Consider the following 19,140-nt stretch of genomic DNA (forward strand, 5'->3'; position numbering starts at 1 on the left):
ATTGATTACAAGGTTTATCATTTGATTTAGCTTTGATAAAAACATAGAGAATTAATAGATCTGTAACCAACCAAAGAAAGGTGGGAAATTGATATGACTATTTATAATCTGTGGTTTCCTTGCTTTCCTGGTATAGTTCTGATTTCTTTGAGCATTTATGAATCTATTTTGTATTAAATATTATTCTGTTTGTGTTAAGATCTATCTGTCCACTCTTACTGGTAGATACTTCATCTGAGCATCACTATTAGTTCATAAGCTATAGATATGACAACATTTCTGTTTTCAAACAGAAGTTTGTATCAGTAAATAAGTCAGTTAATAAAGTAAAATCACACTAAAATCCAGTGCTTCTGCAGTTTAGGAAAAAAATGCTAGGAAGTTCAATATTGCCTGAGTAAAGCTTTTGTACATAAATGATCTTCAAAGTCAGCCTTCATAGTAAGGTCACTTTTAGATATGACAGAAAGTCAACTGAGCAATAATGAAAGAATTGTTGCTTTATTCAATTAGAGCTCCACTAATGGTTTCTTAGGTCATATTGACTTAATAAGAAGGTGGGAAGGGAAACAACCCCAAAGTAGCAAAGGTCCTTTCAGAGATTTTAGATGTAAATTGCAGACAGATAAGTATTGAAACTTTATTCCTACGTCCAGCTCTCTCTGCCATGACTCTGCACTGGATATTTACATATTCTGTGCCATGTGGCCTGGTGTACAAGAACAAAAACAGAGTTCTCACTCTTTCTGACCTTTGCATGGATTTAGTAATTTCTGTAACTCACTGTTTTGGAAATTCCCTCCACTCCCCTCCCTATCTCTCCCTCTCTATATATATGTTTTATACACACACACACACACACACACACATATGTATATAAATATATATCAGTTATATATGCATGCATATATATAAAGTGTGTGTGTGTGTATATATATATATCTGTTAATTAGGCAATATGTGTTTATTGGGTACCAAATATAGACTAAATACCATGTTGGCAGGGGGAAATTCAAAAGAAGTCAAACTAAATCACTTTGTCTCTATCAAATATATGAAATATTTAATGTGGTTCTTGTCGTTTAGAAAATCAGATTCTGTAATCGTTAAGGACTTAGAGTAATAAAAGCAACAAATCTAAAGAACTATACAGGATATTATAGTGTCTCAATCCATAGGGAAACTTTGATGTTTACTTTTTTCCTCATTCAACTTTGGTTCCCTGTTTCTTTGTTAAAATTAAGTCTTTACAGTGATCTATGTCTTTGCATTTCTGTCTGTCTATTGAGCTTGCATAGCCAGTGTGCAACCCTGGATAAATCCAGCCTTTTTTCCCCCTATTCTATGGCTCTTTCCATGGAACTTGGTGTTGTTAAGTAAAAGCCTAAAACTCGGGCAGCTTGTGAATATTCTCATCATTATCGCTAATTACAAACGGGTACTCAACAGCTCCTGGGAATCTCCCTATGTGTCTCCAAGTTGTTTACTCTGCCCCTTTCCTTAATAATTATTACAAACCACATTTTTTTCTGGTTCCTCAAACCTTCCCTTTCTCCTCTTTACTTTTTCTTTCTTATATATCATTGAGAAAAAAAAGCCAGTAGATATGACCTATTTCAAAAATGTGTATCTCAACCAATCATCTCTGGTAAAAGTAGAAGTAGTCATTTGAAAAACCCAGGTTTCTTTAGCAGAAAACATAATTTAAAAGTTAAAAAAAAAAACATAAAAATACCTTTCCAACTTCTGATTTTAAAATGCAAGTAAGAAATGGCATTGCCTCTTTTGTCTTTTGAAAATCAAATTGTAATTACAGAAATACAAGAGACCAACAAAACCTCCATTTGCAGCAACCTTAGGACACATTTGTAACCCTAAGACACAATATGTGAGAAAAAACTTCTATGAAGTCCTCAAAGAAAAAAATATAAACCCAAGAGTTTAGATGAAAGCAGGCAAAATGTCTATCAAATATAAAGGCAGCAGATAAGTTTTTTGAATATGTAGAAAAAAAAATCAGTGAATATAGTTTCCATGGTCTTTGATCAAATCATGGTGATAAATTCTAGCCAGTAATAAATTTAATAAAAATTGACAGTGAATCCAATTAAATGTAGGATAACAGACTAAAACAGGTGTGAGAATCACAGTTACAAAAAAGAATATGACCATTCTAAACCCTGACAATGTAAAAATTACATATCTCTTAAAGGCTGGGCTTGGGAAGAGGGAAGAGGACAGATGGTGGAAGACTGTGTAAGGATGTGGATTTATAAAGCCAAAGCTCAAAAATAAAATTTAAAACACATAAATCAGGCAACGTGTATTAAAATACTTAAATAGCTAAGTAGATAAACATTAAGAAAATAGTAGTACAACCCATAGAGTTGAGGAGAGAAGGGAAATATATTACTTAAATTCCTGCTCATAGTAGAGAAACTGGAGAGAGATGTTAGAATATTATATAAAATTATAGTTATAAATGTAAGCATGAGAACAAAAATGAACCTAAATTGTCCGAGGAAATACAAACAAAGCAAAAAACATGTAGTGGAAAAAATTATATATATATATATGAGAGAACATATAACCTGTAATGATAGAACTAAGTTCAAACATTGTGTCACATTAATAACAGGGGATAAATGTGAGTGGACCAAACATCCTATTAAACAGAAGGACTCACCAATTGGATAAAAAGGCAAAATCTAGCATATGCTGTATACAGGAGATATCAGATCCTTTCGATGGCTTTGTGGAGGGTGGATTTGAAAGAGCAAATATGCAAATTGGAGACCAATCAAAAAGCTACCAGTTTTTCACAGGACAGATGATGGAAACTTGACCCAAGACAGAGTAAATTCAAAGAATTTATTATTGACTGGATATGGTAAGGAGAGAGGGAGAGTATTCCTAGGTTTTTTATGGGAGCACCATAAACCGAGACAGACAATATCAGAGGGAAAAGAGTTTTAAACAGAAAGATGGTACAGTTATCTTGTACCTCTTGAGTTGGATGGGTTTATGGGGCTACCTAAGTAGATTTGCTGGGTATTTAGTGTCTATTGTAATCTAAATCTCACTATACATATCCAGGAGGAAGATACTAACTTGGAACTTTTCCCAGCGGAGGGAATAAGATAAAGTTCACATTTAGTCTGTGAAATACATGCTAAGGACAAAAATGAAATTTAGGGCTATTCCTGGAGTTCAGCATAGAAGGAAGATAATGTTACAATTGTAATGATAAATGGGAGGGGAAAAATCTCATTCTTTCTCATATAGTAGAATTGAATTTCTTTGGTTACCATATGTTGGGGATATACATTGATTTTTAAACATGCTAATAAGTTAAGTATTTTCTAATGCTTATGATAATCTAATTCCTGTAGCAAGCTCTTATTTCTCTTATTTTATAGTACAAAAATCTGCATCTGACAAGCACAGCACTCCAAATTACTGCAGTAACTGTTGTAAATACATGGAATGCACTTATATTCTACTGCATGGGTTTATTTAATGTTAACAGCTCAATTTATCCAATTTATTTCTTATATTCATATTTTAAAGTGATTTTGTAATTGTACTTAACACCAAAGCCATTGAAATGCATATTGATCATAGAGTAGAGTTAGGTCAAATATATCCTCCAAATACTGAGTGAATTTCTGACTTTTTCTATTATTTATGAAAAAAAATGACTTAATTACAGCAGTGAGTCTCCATAAGGAATATTCCAAACAAATAATTTAACATTTCAATTAGTGCAACCTCTGTGGAAAGCAATATGGAGATACCTTAAAGAGATACAAGTAGAACTACCATTGATCCAGCAATCCCAATTACTGGGCATCTACCCAAAAGAACAAAAGTCGCTCTATGAAAAAGACACCTGCACTCGAATGTTCATAGCAGCACAATTCACAATTGCAAAGATGTGGAAACAACCGAAATGTCCATCAATACATGAGTGGATTAATAAACTGTGGTATTTGTATACCATGGAGTACTATTCCGCTTTAAGAAACAATGGTGATATAGCACCTCTTGTATACTCCTGGAAAGCGCTGGAACACATTCTACTAAGCGAGGTATCCCAAGAATGGAAGAACAAGCACCACATGTACTCACCATCAAATTGGTATTAGCTGATCAACATTTAAGTGCACATATAGGAATAACATTTATTGGATGTTGGGCAGGGGGAGGGAGGAGGGGTCGGGCATATGCACAAACAATGAGTGCGATGCGCACCTCCGGGGGGATGGACACACTTGAAGCTCGGACTTGGGGGGAAGGGAGGGCAAGGGCATCATACGTAACCTAATCATCTGTACCCCCATAATATGCTGAAATAAAAAAAAAAGAATTTGTTAAACCGACCTAATTATATTTTTATGAATGTAGATTGAGAAAGCCAGTGAAATTATGTAACCACCATACTGAAAAAAAACAAAAAAACAAAAAAAACATTTTAAGTTGTTCAAATCACTTTGCTTTTGTCTCCATATCTTAGAACCCTACTCAAGATATGCTATAGTTGTATAGGAATGCATGACTTGTCAAATCTCATAGCTCTTGACGTCCCAATCAATTGAAATGAAGAATATGCTATAAAAGCTTTTGCCAAAATGATGTTTTCTTATTGAGAGGTGGCTCTCTAAGGGACTAGCCCCCCGCCCCCTTTTTTTCTCTTCTGTGACACAGAAGAGAATAGTTAAAGAATCTTCTGGTATTAGAAGTGAGGGGGAGATAGGAATGACTGGACCCATGCAGAGAAAGCCAGTAAGAAGGGAGAAGAAAAGACACTTATTTGACTTCTATGTGTGCTCAGATACTTTCAGGGGTATAGAAAAGTTTGAACGCACAGCCTTAGAACAATCTCTTCCTTCCGGCTGGGTTGGTTTGTTGGTGGTGATAGAGGTGGCAGGAAACAGAAGGCAGCCCCAATCCTAGAGAACGGTTACAGTGTAGCATAGAGTAGAGCGCAGGAAACTAAAGCTAAAGGTTTATCTCATTGAGAAAAGGACAGGAGATGACGACATGTTTAGAGTGAATTGGAATTGTACAAGAAAAGTAAATTCTGAGTGGTGTATGGGAATTTTGAAGACATCCATTTCCTTGTCCTCTTCTTTCCTTGTCTTCCTACTAACCTCAAACTCTTTTCCTGCAGAAAGAATCTTCTCTCTCTTTCTCTTTCCTCACTTTCTTTCACTATCCCCCTCCTCTGTAATCTCTGTCTCTCCTTATTTGCCCTCAGGGCTCCATATTCACCCATATCCCCTCTGACATACATACTTTCCCCTTCTTTTCTTCTCTTCTTGTTATAATATTCTTTCCTTTCCTCAAAGTCCTGAAAATCTTCTGAGAATGGCCAAAAAATAAACACTCAAAAAATGGCAAAATATTTTTGAATATGTTTAAATTTTCTTTATCTTCTTAGATTTTGGGGGAAAAGGTACACATTATAAATGCTGGCTTCATATTTCAAGTATCTATTAGAGTCCATAGTATCACAGTGCAAAAAATGGTGTCTTTAAATTTTATCTCTGTACAAAATTAGTTCCATGAATAAGTCAATATTGGAAAGTCCATAAAATGCTGATTTTTAACTTTTTTTTGTCTGGGTATGTCAAATGATTTGTATTTCTACACAGTACTTATCAGTGATTCACTGATGCTTAAATTTTTTTAGAAACAAATTGATAGGCAAGTGCTAATTTAATAAATTAGACTTCACAGCAGAAAAATGTCTCAAATTACCAATATGTGGAAAAGCTCAGAAGAATTCATCTCTTTTGCATGTCATTTTGTGTAATTATTCCTCTAAATATAAGTAGCTTATGTTAGTGCCTGGAGTAATGGGCAGGAAACTGATATGAAAGTAACGGAAAGGTAACTGATAAACTTTCCTGGGCAAGTTCTAGTCTAGGCTTTGCCACTAACCAGCTTTGTGCCTTTGGTCATGTCACTCAAAATTCCTGGGCTTTGTCTTTTTTATTTGTTAAAAGTTGAAGATGTTGTGCTGGAACTGCAATGTCTCTTTTAGTTCTACGCTACCATGTTACTTAAAAAAAAAAAATACTTACAAAAGTGATCATCATGCTCATTTCCTTCTTAAAGTTCAGTATGCTTTTAAAAGAAAATGACCCCATAAAATGTCAGGGCATTTTAAAAAATGAATGCCATTTTGGAATTTAAATATGTTCTATGTCTAAATTATTTAGATTCACTCTAAATCTGGGAAGTGCATTTCTTAGTTGTGAAGCACCTATCCATAAGTAGGAATGATTCATGTTGTTTTCTGAATATGACATATTGTAACTATATGTTTTCCAGAACAAATAAAAAAATGATAGCTTTGCATAGTTTGAACTCTGAAGACAAGAGATACCTAAAGAAAGAAGTTAATTTACTCAAGCTATTATGAACTTTAATTTCAAAATAACTGAAATAGTAAAACTATTGACTATTCAATGCAGTCTTGTTTAGGGCATGTTCAGTGATAAACTCTGTTGGGCTAGGTGCTGAGCATGCAGAGAGGAATGATACAGTTTATGCCCTTGAAGTTTGACACTCTAGCCAAGGAGAGTGAGCTGTAGTGATAAGTGATGAACAATCAGATACACAGATTTAGGGGTGGCCCAGAGGGTGCAGTTGGTGTTCTAGAGGTGAACTACGGCATCAGATATTGTCTTAATTCAGTTAGGAAGGATGAAAAAGTGTATTCCAGGAGGTGAGTGGAGTAGGGCAAGAGGAAAGGTCCTTGTAGGTAGACAACAAAGCATGGGAAAAAGCCCAGATATGGAAGTAGTACCATGAATTTGGAGGAAACTTAAGCACTTCTGTATGGCTGGAGAAGAGAAGGCAGCAAACATTTCATGGGAGGAGAGTAGGGAAGGGAACAGCAAGGGAGTGAATGCCTTATATGCTACGTATAGAACTTAGAAAGTACCCTGTATGCATCAAGGAGTGATGAAAGAAATTCATGAATGGGGATGCTTTTTAGAAATATTATTTTAAAAGAATAAAGAGAGTGAACTGGTGGGGTGGAAGCAAAAGACAGGGACAACAGTCAGGAGGACGTTGTAAAAGTCTATTTGAAAGATGTTAATGAGCTATCACTCTTAGGAATTGGCTCACACAATTGTGGGTGCTGGCAAGTCCAAATTCATGACAGCAAGGGCAAGGATAAGGACAAGGTAGCAGGCTGGAAACCTAGGCAAAGTTTCTGTGTTGCAGCCTTGAGGTCAAATTTTTTATTCTTCAGAAAACCTCAATCTTTATATTACCTCAACCTTCCACTGATTGGATAAGGCCCACCCACATTATGGAGGGCAGTCTGCTTGGATTATCTACTGATTAAAATTTTAATCACATCTAAAAAATACCTTCACAGTAACATCTATGCTGTTGTTCAACCAAACAACTGGGCAGCACAGCCTAGCCAAACTGGCACATAAAATTAACCATCACAACTTGTCATTTTCATCACGTTTAGGTATTAATTCCTTGTGAATCATTACTCAAGATTTGTGGATGATATAACTCATTCTCTCTGTTTCTCCCTTTCTCTCTTTCTTCCCTTCTCATATTAATTCATAAAGTTAAAATAGCACTAGAAAATGAAACTATAGTTGAGCAAACTTTTCAGTTGGTTATCAGCAGTTGTGAAGATAGTCTGATTATTAAAATAGTGAAAAAGTTCACTTCTCTGAATGAAAACCAACAGCAACAAAAAAGATGCCACCATGCCACAGCATAATTGCAGCCCCCTTCCTCCATTGCCTTGTTCACTTAGCAGCACTGGCCTTTAGTGTTTGTGATCTCCATGTGAATCCCATGCTGACCTGGGCTCTGATCAGTTTATAGAAAACTGAGCATGTTTCTGCCCTTAAAACAAGTCTTCTGCTCAGCAACTCTTAAACTAAAGCGTTTTACCCTTTTATGGTCCAGAAAATCACTCCAAGCAACACCAGAGAAGCCACATATCTGTAGACAATCTTTGCAAACATAGATGTGAGGCTTCTTCTGGGCTCTAGAAAGAACGTCCTTCTAAGAGTCATGTGTTTCTTTCTAGAAACGAGTTTTGTATTTGAGGGACAAACACATGTTGATTTGGACTAAAAGATGATTTCATGCTCTGAATCCTCTCCATTACACAAGTTATTTTAATAAAATTATCAAATATGTTAAATTTATTGTAAAGCCTCTTCAGTATTCCCTTTGGAGGCTTATATTTTCTTTTTTCAAAACTCCCACTGTGACCCTTTACTCAATCTTAACCTTCCTGGTTACAAACCTGTCACAAACTCCTGGCCTCCATCCCAAATTTAATGTTCTATATCCAATTTCTGCACAGCTTAGCTAAAAAAGCAACAAGATTAATATGCAACAATAGGTTATAGGGCAGGCCATGGTTGATGGGCTTTTATTTAAGGCTGTAGGAAAGCTTTTTAACATGCTGTGTTTGTAGAGAAAATGCTTTAACCATTGAGGTGACATTAATGGGAGGAGTTTGGAGTTCCAAAGAAATCTGATGGGGGTGAGGTGGGATTTTTGGGCACTCTTTAAACCACACCATAGATATATAAATGATATCAGTTAGAAATTTCAGTTTCTTGAACTGGAACTCACCTTGACAAGATGTGAGTTTTGCATGGATGAGTTTCTTATAAAGGCACACTTCCTAGGTGGCCAGTCTCTAGACTTATCCCCTTCCTGGGGATGAGATATGTACGGCATTGAGAAAAGAAAGTCCCAGGCAGATGGAGAGAATGTGTCACATGAAACTATGTCAGATGCTGAGGAATGGACAGAAGATGCTCAATAGGTTACCAAAACTGAGGAGAAAGAAGCAGACTTCACATGCTGGGTCTGTGTCAAGAGAATGGACATCTGTGAAGATGGGTGCAAGTCACTCCCCCATCATGAGGCTGCCCTGAGCAATTTCCTGAAGTGGAATTATTTGCCTCTGATTATTATAGTTCCCCACTGTGTGCCCTGTGAGAGACCCAGATGACATGGACAGTCTTCAGTGAACTCATCTCTATTTCATTCATTTTTCCTTCTTCATATTCACCTTTTAAACCATCTTTCTGAGGTCCTTTTGTGTAAAGGGTCACACAGATCATACCAACTACCCATCCAATTATGCTACTTACAGAAAGCCACCAAAGCTGGTCTTTGTTTTAACTTTGAGGTTGGGACCCAAACACAAATTACACTGCTACATTTCAGAAGATGAATATTAGGATGCTGATTTTTCTGAATTCAAAGAAATGTTCTGAATGGGTGTTGTTTTCAGACTGTTATAAGGTATATTTATATTATTTTATTGGATCCTTATTGGTATACCCCTGTGACTTACAAATGGCAAGTGTTTTGATCTAATTATACAGGAAACCTTAAGTATTTTGCCTAATATCACGCAGATAACATATGGAAGACTTGTGAGTAGAACTTAGGTTTCACAAAGTCCAATCTTGCTCCTTTCATGATATCTCATCCAGTATTAAGGATTTATCAAAGAAATTTAATTTAGCTATTCTTCAAAAGAGTTCACGGAAGCATATATGCTAATTGTTCCTATTAGACAAACAAAAAGGCCATGACAAGAAAATAACACCTGACATATAATCGCTCTGTAAAAATTAGTTCCAGAGCAGGCTGAACCATAATACAAATTTTATTTTATTTTGTTTTATTTCTCATTGATATTCTAGCCACCAACTTTGTTACTCTTTTTCTCTCTTGTACACACATCTCCCCTAGTTATGAATTAGCCATTCTTCTGACAAGGGACTCCTCTCTACATTTTGCCAGCAAGTCAACACACTTTCAGTCATCCTCTGGCATTCTTGACTGTATATCCCTGTGGATATCTCTCCTACCTGGACTACCTGGATGGAAACTTCAGTGGTTTGACAGCAAATCCTATGCTTTTTCTGCTATGCTACTACTGGATTGGTCTCTAAAACCGTAAATAATGAGAAGGCTAATTCACTCATTCAACTGGAAGACTACATCATATTTGTATTTCCTAGGAGTTAAAAGAAGTTAACTGTAAAGCTTGTAAAATATTAAATCTAAATATCACACTGAGCCTTGAATTGCTCTTTAAGTAACATCCCTGCGCTGTAAAAATCCATTTGCAATAAATTTTCATATGCAAGCTAAAGGATTTCAAACTCTTTCTGGAAAGCCCATGGGCCCTATGCAATTTTTACTTGTTACATTCTTTTCTCTGAGTGCTCAGATATTCATTGTTAGAGGGACTTATTCTATTACCTTAAACTCAAATCCTAGTCAATTATTACATGTTCATTTTCATTTTATGTGTATAAATGTCTTGCTCTTACAAAAAAAATTCTGTACATACCAAAAGTGTCAGCTGTGTATTATCAGTAGCAGAACAAAGAAACAAAGCATGTAAATATAGAGACATTTTTCAGTTGCCCTTATATATAGGAAAGCCTTCAGAGAAGATGAACCTTAAAATTGAGCTCTCATGATAAAATGCAAATGGATCTAGTGTTTGTAATTTTCTGAAAGCAATTATTTATGTACTGCAGCGCTCCCAAAATTGTAATTATGGTGATCAGTGGAGTACTTCGAAGCTGGCTGAAGGTAGCTAATACAATCATCAAAATTCGAGGTATCTTTCTTTTGGATAGTAGGTGTAGAAATCACATGTAGCAGAGGAAAAAAATATTTCACACGGGAAGAATTTTTATTGGATGCTCATAATTTTGGTCCATGCTGAGAGGCAGAGAGTTTTAATATTAAAATCACATATTTCTTTCCTCCAATTACTTCATCTTTTAGCCTCTTCTCATAGGTGTGTGTGTTTGTGTGTACTACACTACAAATGTACGCATGTGGCTAACCCTAACAAAGAAACAGATGCTTAGAAGTTTTCTAATTCCATGTCTATTTTCAGCTTTGTCCACACGATGGCCCAGTGAAAGGAATTTAGGATTTAGAGTTAGAATATGTAATAACTACCCCAGTTTATTGAGTGCTTAACAGTGTCAGAGATTGTGCTATGTCATCTGTTATCTTGATTTATTACCAAAAAATCCTATGAAATAGTCATTTTTATACTCAAATTACAGATGAAAAATTTTTTTTTTTTTTGAGACAGAGTCTCTAGCCCGTCTTTTTGCCCGGGCTAGAGTGAGTGCCATGGCGTCATTCTAGCTCACAGCAACCTCAAACTCCTGGGCTCAAGCAATCCTTCTGCCTCAGCCTCCCGAGTAGCTGGGACTACAGGCATGCGCCACCATGCCCGGCTAATTTTTTTCTATATATTTTTGGTTGTCCGATTAATTTCTTTCTATTTTTAGTAGAGACAGGGTCTCGCTCTTGCTCAGGCTGGTTTCGAACTCCTGAGCTCAAACAATCCACCCGCCTCGGCCTCCCAGAGAGCTAGGATTACAGGCGTGAGCCACCACGCCCGACCCCAGATGAAAATTTTGATGTTAGAAAACCTTTAGGCAGGGGGATTACCACAAAGATAAGTCTCTTTAGAATGGAAATCAGAAGCCAAGAATGAGTATCACAATGATGTTGAATTGTTTACTCATCACGTAATGGAACATTAGAAGAGAGCTTACTTCTCTACTCCTATTGCCTTTGGAATGAAATCCAACTTCTGTTACAAGGATTTCAAAGTTCATACTGATTCGATCCCTGTTCACACCTCCAGTTTCATCTTTTATGACAATGACACTACTCATATTCTGTGACCTAAAACTACTTTTAGTCACCCAAATGTACCATGGTCTCTTGCATTGTACTCTCTATACCTAGAACATAATTTTCAGGTCAGTTGGCTATTTCCAACTCATCCTTGTTTTGTCATTGTTCTTCTGCCCATCCCCATTTCAATTAGATGTCTCTCTGATATGCTCTTTATATATTGGTACCGGAGGCATGGGGATGCTTTTCAAGCCACATTGCCTAATCATTTGTATCTCTATAAACATTTGAATGGAGATGTCTTTTTTATAGAATGTCTTTTTTTTTCTCTTTGGGTAGATGCCTAGTAATGGGATTGCTGGATCAAATGGTAGTTCTACTTTTAGCTCTTTGAGGTATCTCCATATTACTTTCCACAGAGGTTGTACTAGTTTGCTATCCCACCAGCAATGGGACTAATATGGGACTAATATGCTGAAATAAAAAAAAAATCATTTGTATCTCTCACTAGACTGTGAGCTCTGTGATGATGGCTTATGTTTAACTCTTTGCTTTGCACAGTGCATAGCATAGAATAGTCAGCCAATCAACATTTATGGATAAAAGAAAGGGTGAATGAGTTCTGAGGTGAGTAGAGGTAAACATATGTATAATCAGAGAAACTAATGTGAAATTATTTTATCAAATTCAGAATACTAAGAAGTAGTACAGTTGAATATAAAAAGTTTCAAAGGAAGTTTGGCAAACTCGATGCATAGACATAGCATACATAAGCATTGCCCAGGGGACTAGGGAATAGGATTAAGAGCCCTCGGTCCCCAGATGCCCAGTCTTAATACTAACTGGATGACCTTTGTAAACTCACTTAACTTCTTTGACTATAGTAGGTTTATCTATAGAGTAGAAACAATAAGATTTATCTACCTGAAAACAAGAGGTTGAATAAAATAATTCCTCCTAGTTCTAATACATATGAATTTTTAGACCAATTGTGAAATTAAAGATAATATTTTTAGATGTAAAAAATTTCTGTATGCATATTTAAAAAGTAATCATTCTGAGAACAGTGTGTGCAGGGTGGACAGGGCATGCACATAAACAGGAGCATATGGTTTTTGCAATGAAAAAGGATATATACATAAAAATATGACTGAAGATTATACAAAATTAGAAATGTTAAACATTTAAGTTTAAAAAAATTGTAGATATTTAAACACAATCTACATATGTATTTTAAAACTTACAAACTATTATGTATATGAACACATATTCAGATATACTTCATGTTTATTTCAGTATAATAAGGTTTTATTTCTCCAAGTATTGATTATTCATACCTTATAAAACCTCAATGAATATAGATGATGTGTATATAGATATTACTTTTGAGAGAGATCGTATTTGCTTGTCAGTTCAGGCCATTTTTGTATAGAGAGAAATCCTCTTGCTTTCCAACTATAATGTTCCTCCATGAAAATGTATTGAGCTTAGTGTCAAAAATTTTCTATGAATAAAAATCTCAGTGAGAGACTAGGTGGCAGAATTTGAGAGTTATGAAATGGAAATAAGCTGGTCTAAAAGCCCAGTGATGCACATTCTCCAAAGAAAGTCAGAAAGAGAAAAGTAATATATTCAATGTACAAAGATTATTTTAAAATGGAAGAAGTGGAAGTAATTGAGTACACTGTTAGGCTGTTTTGACTTAAAGAAAATATGTCAGAAGGTGCAAAATAGAGCAGAAAAAAATCATAAAAATTGCCTATGAAATTCTTAAAAATAGTAAGTGAAAGATAAATAAATGTGACAATAAAATTCCAAATATAAAGCTTAGTCTTGAAGTACACTATCTTTACAGCAATATGAAAATAAAACATTTGGATTAGACAAGTAGAACAGTTGCTATAATATATCACAGAAGGAAAATGAGAACCTAAAAACAACTCGAAGGGACAAAAGAGTGAAAAAGTAAGGTAGACTTCTAAGACCATTAATGCAAATACTGGAATAAAGTTACTAGCACTTTGATCGAGTTAAGATAAAGCAAGGAGGAGAAAAGAAATCTGTGAAACAAGGATCCAATCATTCAAAGATGTCTTAACTGCACTTTATATTAAGGTCCTTCCATGTGCTGAGTCTACAAAGTATTGGGCTTATAGAAATAGATATTGTGACGTCATGGCATCTATGGCCCATTGAAAGAATTGAATAAGCAACTCAACAATGACAATACCGTGTGATAAGTGATGCAATAGAAATAATAGCGCTAAGCATAGGGTCCTAACCAGGCTTCCTATGTACACAGCAAGAGGGTCTTAGCTTGGAAAGAATGTTTAAATTCTGCCTTGACAATGAGGAAAGAATATCAAAGTGAAGCATACAAAGTGTATGTGTGTAAGGGAAGGGGTGGAAAATGGAATTTGAAATAGAGTCCAGAGCAAGTAACAGGGCACAGAGGAGTGGGTAACACTTGGGAGCAAGAAGTGCTGTCTGGTTGGAGGATACGTAGATGTAGAAGGGCAAGCAGTGAGACCAAGGGAAGATGATCAGAGTCCAGATTTTGAAGGACTGACATGATCAAATTAGTGCATTATAAAATCTCCTTTGCTGATATTTTGTGGAATTAATTTAGGAAAATCAAGCCTGGAGACATGGAGAGAGTGAAAGCTCTTGAAATAGCACAGGAAAAAAATAAGTACGGCATAAACCGTGACTGACATTGAGTAGACTTAATGATAAAAGTGAGCACAAAAGAACCAGTAGGGCGTGGTTATACAATATCTGTGCAGGATAGGAGAAGGAAAATATTATCATGGCTGAGTTTCTATATTGAGTAAAGAGAAAATGATGGTGTTATTCATAGAGATATGGAATGTTAGAAGCCTGAGTTGGTAAGTGAAGAATTCTGCTACAGGTGTTTGTGTTTTATACTTCTGAGAAATAGAGAAATGTCCTGTAAGGATTCAAATACATGACCTTGGAGCACAGAAATGTAGTGTGGGTAATGTCATGGCCACAAATGACATCACACAAGAATAAAATGAAGAAAGAGAAAAGAAATTCTAGAGTGGGAAACCTTGGGGAAGACTAGCATTTGAAAAGTAGACAGAAGATGGGTGAAGGAAACTCAAGGAGGTGACCTGAAATGTAGAAAATTTAAGTTCTAGTTGAAGGCCTAGCTTATTATACAAGACCAGAATAAAATATTAGAATAGTGGAAAATAAGTTCAAGATATCATTTTTTGTGTGTGTGATATATAGAGAAATACAAACCTTGACTCAAGGCGACATTCAACTCTAAGCCTTAGGCATGAAATGAAATGAGAAAGATGAAGCAGTGAAAATTCTTCTTAGGAAGAAACCACAGTAAGTACAATCTTAAAAAATACTAATGACTCAATTTCAAGTAGAAATATCCCATGACCTCACTTAAGTTTTGTTCCGGATGTCTTTCAAATTATGACGGTAATAACCCGTCATGCATCCTGGTTCACTGGTCTTCTGTGAAGTACTATGTGTGTAAAAATAATTTAAATCTTTGGAAAAGCAATATTCAAAGTCATTTGAGAATAATGAAGACAGTACAGCTGTGGAAAAAGTTGGAGTACATTAAAGGGATATGCACTTTAAAAAAGATTTTAAAAAATCATTGATGGTTATAAAGGAATAAATTGGTCTACCTTTTCATTGTAATAAAACTTAAATTATTGCTAAATGATTTGTCAGTGAAATTTCTGAATTATTTTGTCTAATATTGTTGCTTTCTTTCTAATATAACTTTTTCTTGGAAGAAATTATTATGTAGGCCTATGAAAAAATTATATCAACAGAAAAGGTAAAATATAAGCAATCAAATAACCGACCACATTTCTGAATGGGGACTAGTGATGCATATTAAATGTGGTTATGTTCATTGGCACATCACAGTTTAAATTGTTAATATATTATAGTCATTTTTACTGGAATCTATTTTTCTCCTAAAAAGTTCCAAAGAAGATGAAATCTGTTAAATTAATGTGAAATCATATACAATACAATGGAACTTCATTAATGCTGAACCACAGAAAAGTTTACTTTTGATTTATTCTCTAAAGAAAAGATTGCCTAGGCAAATGTAAGATGCATAGGAGATATGGGAAAGAGATTAAATGACTTCAAATCGTCCTCAAGTACATTGCAAGTACCATTTTAAACACAATTGATATTCTTTTTAGTATGTTCCTGAGGCCTCCTACTAGGCAGTACTTTTTAACATAGATCTATTTATTAAGTACTCTTGAAAAAGTTAAAACTTCATGTCTTTTAATACATTTTATAGCTCTGCATCTTTCCTAACTCAAATTGGCCAAATCAATCAATGATATGTAGTGATGTTTTACTATATACAAGACTATAAAAATCATTTTAAAAGTCCTTGTAGATGATTCAACTTTATTAATTTCTAAAACAAATTGTATATTTTTATAATTTATTCTAAAAGTAACTGCTTTACCTGATGCTTCTCTTTTAAAATCATATGGAAGTGTTGGGTTAAAAATGTTATATTTAAAAATCAAATTGTTACTTTTCAAGCTAGGTTTATTATCATTTAAATGGGCTAATTTTCCAAAAGTAAATTAAATATGTGTGCATAACAGCTATAGGTCTATTTAAATGACTACTGTGCTATTTCTATTTTTAGTATTTTTAAGTTCTAAATATCACTATCATTGCGTAGGAATGGGGAAATGGAAATGGTGGGCCCCTTTTCCTAGAAACATATAGAAATTTGAAATGTTGGTTTAGTGAGTTTTTTTATAAGTTTTGTTTTGTTATAAGTCTTAAATTTCAAGTTTAAACAGTATATGGCATATTTTTATATAAAAAGAGACTTTCTTTTCAGACTTTATTTACAAACGTAAGTTGCATATTGGTTGCATCAGTACTTGGAGATGATCATTTTATTTTTTACTATTGTCATAATAAGTTATTTTATATTTAATATTTTTATATTTAATATTTAAATGTTTTGTTAAATATCATAAAATATTAACAATTTTTTAAAAAGATGGAAGTGGTTCTTTTTAAAGAAAAAATTTTTTAAAAGATCGGGTCTCACTCTCTTGCCCAGGCTGGAGTGCAGTGGTACAATCATAGCTCACTGAAGCCTCAAACTCCTGGACTCAGGAGATCCTCCTATCTCAGCCTCCCAAGTAGCTGGGACTATAGCTGTGCACCACCACATTGGCTAATATTTTAAAAACTTGTTTTATTTTAGAGCCAGTGGTCTCCCTCTGTCGCTCAGGTTGGTCTCAAACTCCTGGCCTCAAATGGTCTTCTGGCCTTAGCATCCCAAGTGACTGAGATTATAGTTGTAGTTCATCATGGCTGGCTTGAAAGTGGTTTTAATAAAGTGGTGAAAATGATCATATGTGGTGGAAAGCAAGGCTAGAGGACATTTAGAAATAGGCTGAAGCAAGAATTTCTTTAAAATTTTCACTTTCTCAACTAAAGTTGAAGAGCAGAGGTTCCAGTTCTGGTACAGCAGACTATCTGCTACTAGTCTTATCTTTTCATAGATAATAAACTCTGCAAAATATGGAAAATAATCATCTAAGGCTTCAGGAAGTCATAATATGCAGGAAGACAATGAGTAGGAATAAATATTTGGAAGAAGGAAATAGCATTGAGCGTTATGGCTTTTAGCTCGAACAGCTTGTGGAGCGTTGTCTTAGTCCCTTTGTGTTGCTATAACAAAACCCCTTAATACTACCATATTGGCCATTAAGTTTCAACACATGAAGTTGGGGGGACACATTTATATCATAGTGAGTGCCTAACGCTTGGATAAAATACCTTACTTTTGATGGCCAGAAGGACAAGATGACAAAGTTTGGGTCAATCACAGCTACCATAAATGGGTGGGGGAAATCCTAGAAAGATTCAGAAAGCAGGGGAGAACCCCATGTTCTGTATATAAACTCTATGCAAAGTCTCTGGATGATCCCTGAACCTTATGCGTATGGTGGAGAATCTAAGCAGTATAGCTAATGCTAAAAACTAAATTGAGTTTTTAAAAGTGTCATTAATTTAGGTAGATAGCATTTCAAATATTTGAAATCTAATTATATATTTTTTCAATTGGGGTGATTGTTTGCATTTTTACAACTTTAAAAAATTGAACTAGTTGATGATTATTTTCTAAATGTAATCTATCATCAAGTTCTAATGTAATTTGTAATAAATTTTTAGATGTGGAATTGCCCTTTTATGGAGGGCCTAAAGAAAACCGTTATGTAATAACTGGTGTAAATAATCTGGTAAATTGTCATTCTTAGAAAACTTATTCACTAAAAAATAAATTTATTTTAGCGACATATCAGCTCCATTACCAAGTATCAACTTGGGTTCATCTGCTTCATAGGAAGTAAGATGCAATGTACGGACTTTGATTATTATTTATGCAAACTATTTAAGAACCTGACAGTTAATATTTTTGTTAGCTTACAATTATTATAATCATTTAAGCTATACAAATATTTGTTTTTATTTTGTAATTTTTAACCAGGACTTCTATACTGAAAAAGTATAACTATAGATATTTTTCATACCTATATGAAATATATAGATATGAAGATATTTTATCTTCATGCTTTAAAACAGGAAATATAAAGTAACAACTTTAGACATTTTAATCTAGATGATAATACTTCCAGAATAGCAAGAAACTAATATTTTGATAAAATACTTAGATGCAGTAAACATTAAAATGTGACCCAAAAAGACATTTTAAATAAGCCATTTATTTAAAAAAGTTTTAACTTAAATTTCTTCCCAAAACACCTATTTTCAATTATCTATAATTTCCTTTTCTACTTCCAAGTACAATTTTCTATCTCTTACTTAAATATAATGTGCATGTGGATATATCAAAGTGGCTCAACTGTATTCAAGTTGTATTAGTGAAAATAAAATGTAACACATCTGCATGATGAACTTTTGACACAAGATTCCTTAAAAGAAGTTGTGGGATCCAAGAACATAATCTAATCTAAAAATGTTTACAGGATATCTTTGTATTAACAGCTATTTGGGCTGAAGTAGGCAGATGGAAGTATCTGGGAGGGACATGTCTGGAGAAATATCAAATAAATTGATAGATTATCTGATAAATTTGATAATTTGGTAATTAAAGGTGTTTGACAAATCTGCTGCAATGTTAGTAAAATTAGCATTAGGTACATGGATAAATACTGAAACATTTTAAGATTTATGATAGAATTTATTATTTTGCTCAAATATATACTTCACAAATATATACTCCTCTAAAGGGAGGAGTATTGTATTCAGCTTACTTTGGCCAATAGAACATGGTGGCACATACCACACCAAAGCAGAAACTTTAAATGTAAGAATGTGGTTCAGTTCCACTTTCCATTTTGTTACCTCATGAGTGGCATG

General features: G+C 34.5%; 1 protein-coding gene across 1 annotated transcript in view; it reads left to right on the forward strand.

Moving 5' to 3' along the window:
• Window positions 1-19,140, forward strand: part of SGCZ (sarcoglycan, zeta) — a 1,069,593-nt gene that overhangs the window by 189,733 nt on the left and 860,720 nt on the right. The gene's annotated exons all lie outside the window — the stretch shown is intronic.

The sequence above is a fragment of the Propithecus coquereli genome, unplaced genomic scaffold, assembly GCF_000956105.1.
Source record: "Propithecus coquereli isolate 6110/MARCELLA unplaced genomic scaffold, Pcoq_1.0 Scaffold159, whole genome shotgun sequence".
Lineage (NCBI taxonomy): Eukaryota > Metazoa > Chordata > Mammalia > Primates > Indriidae > Propithecus > Propithecus coquereli.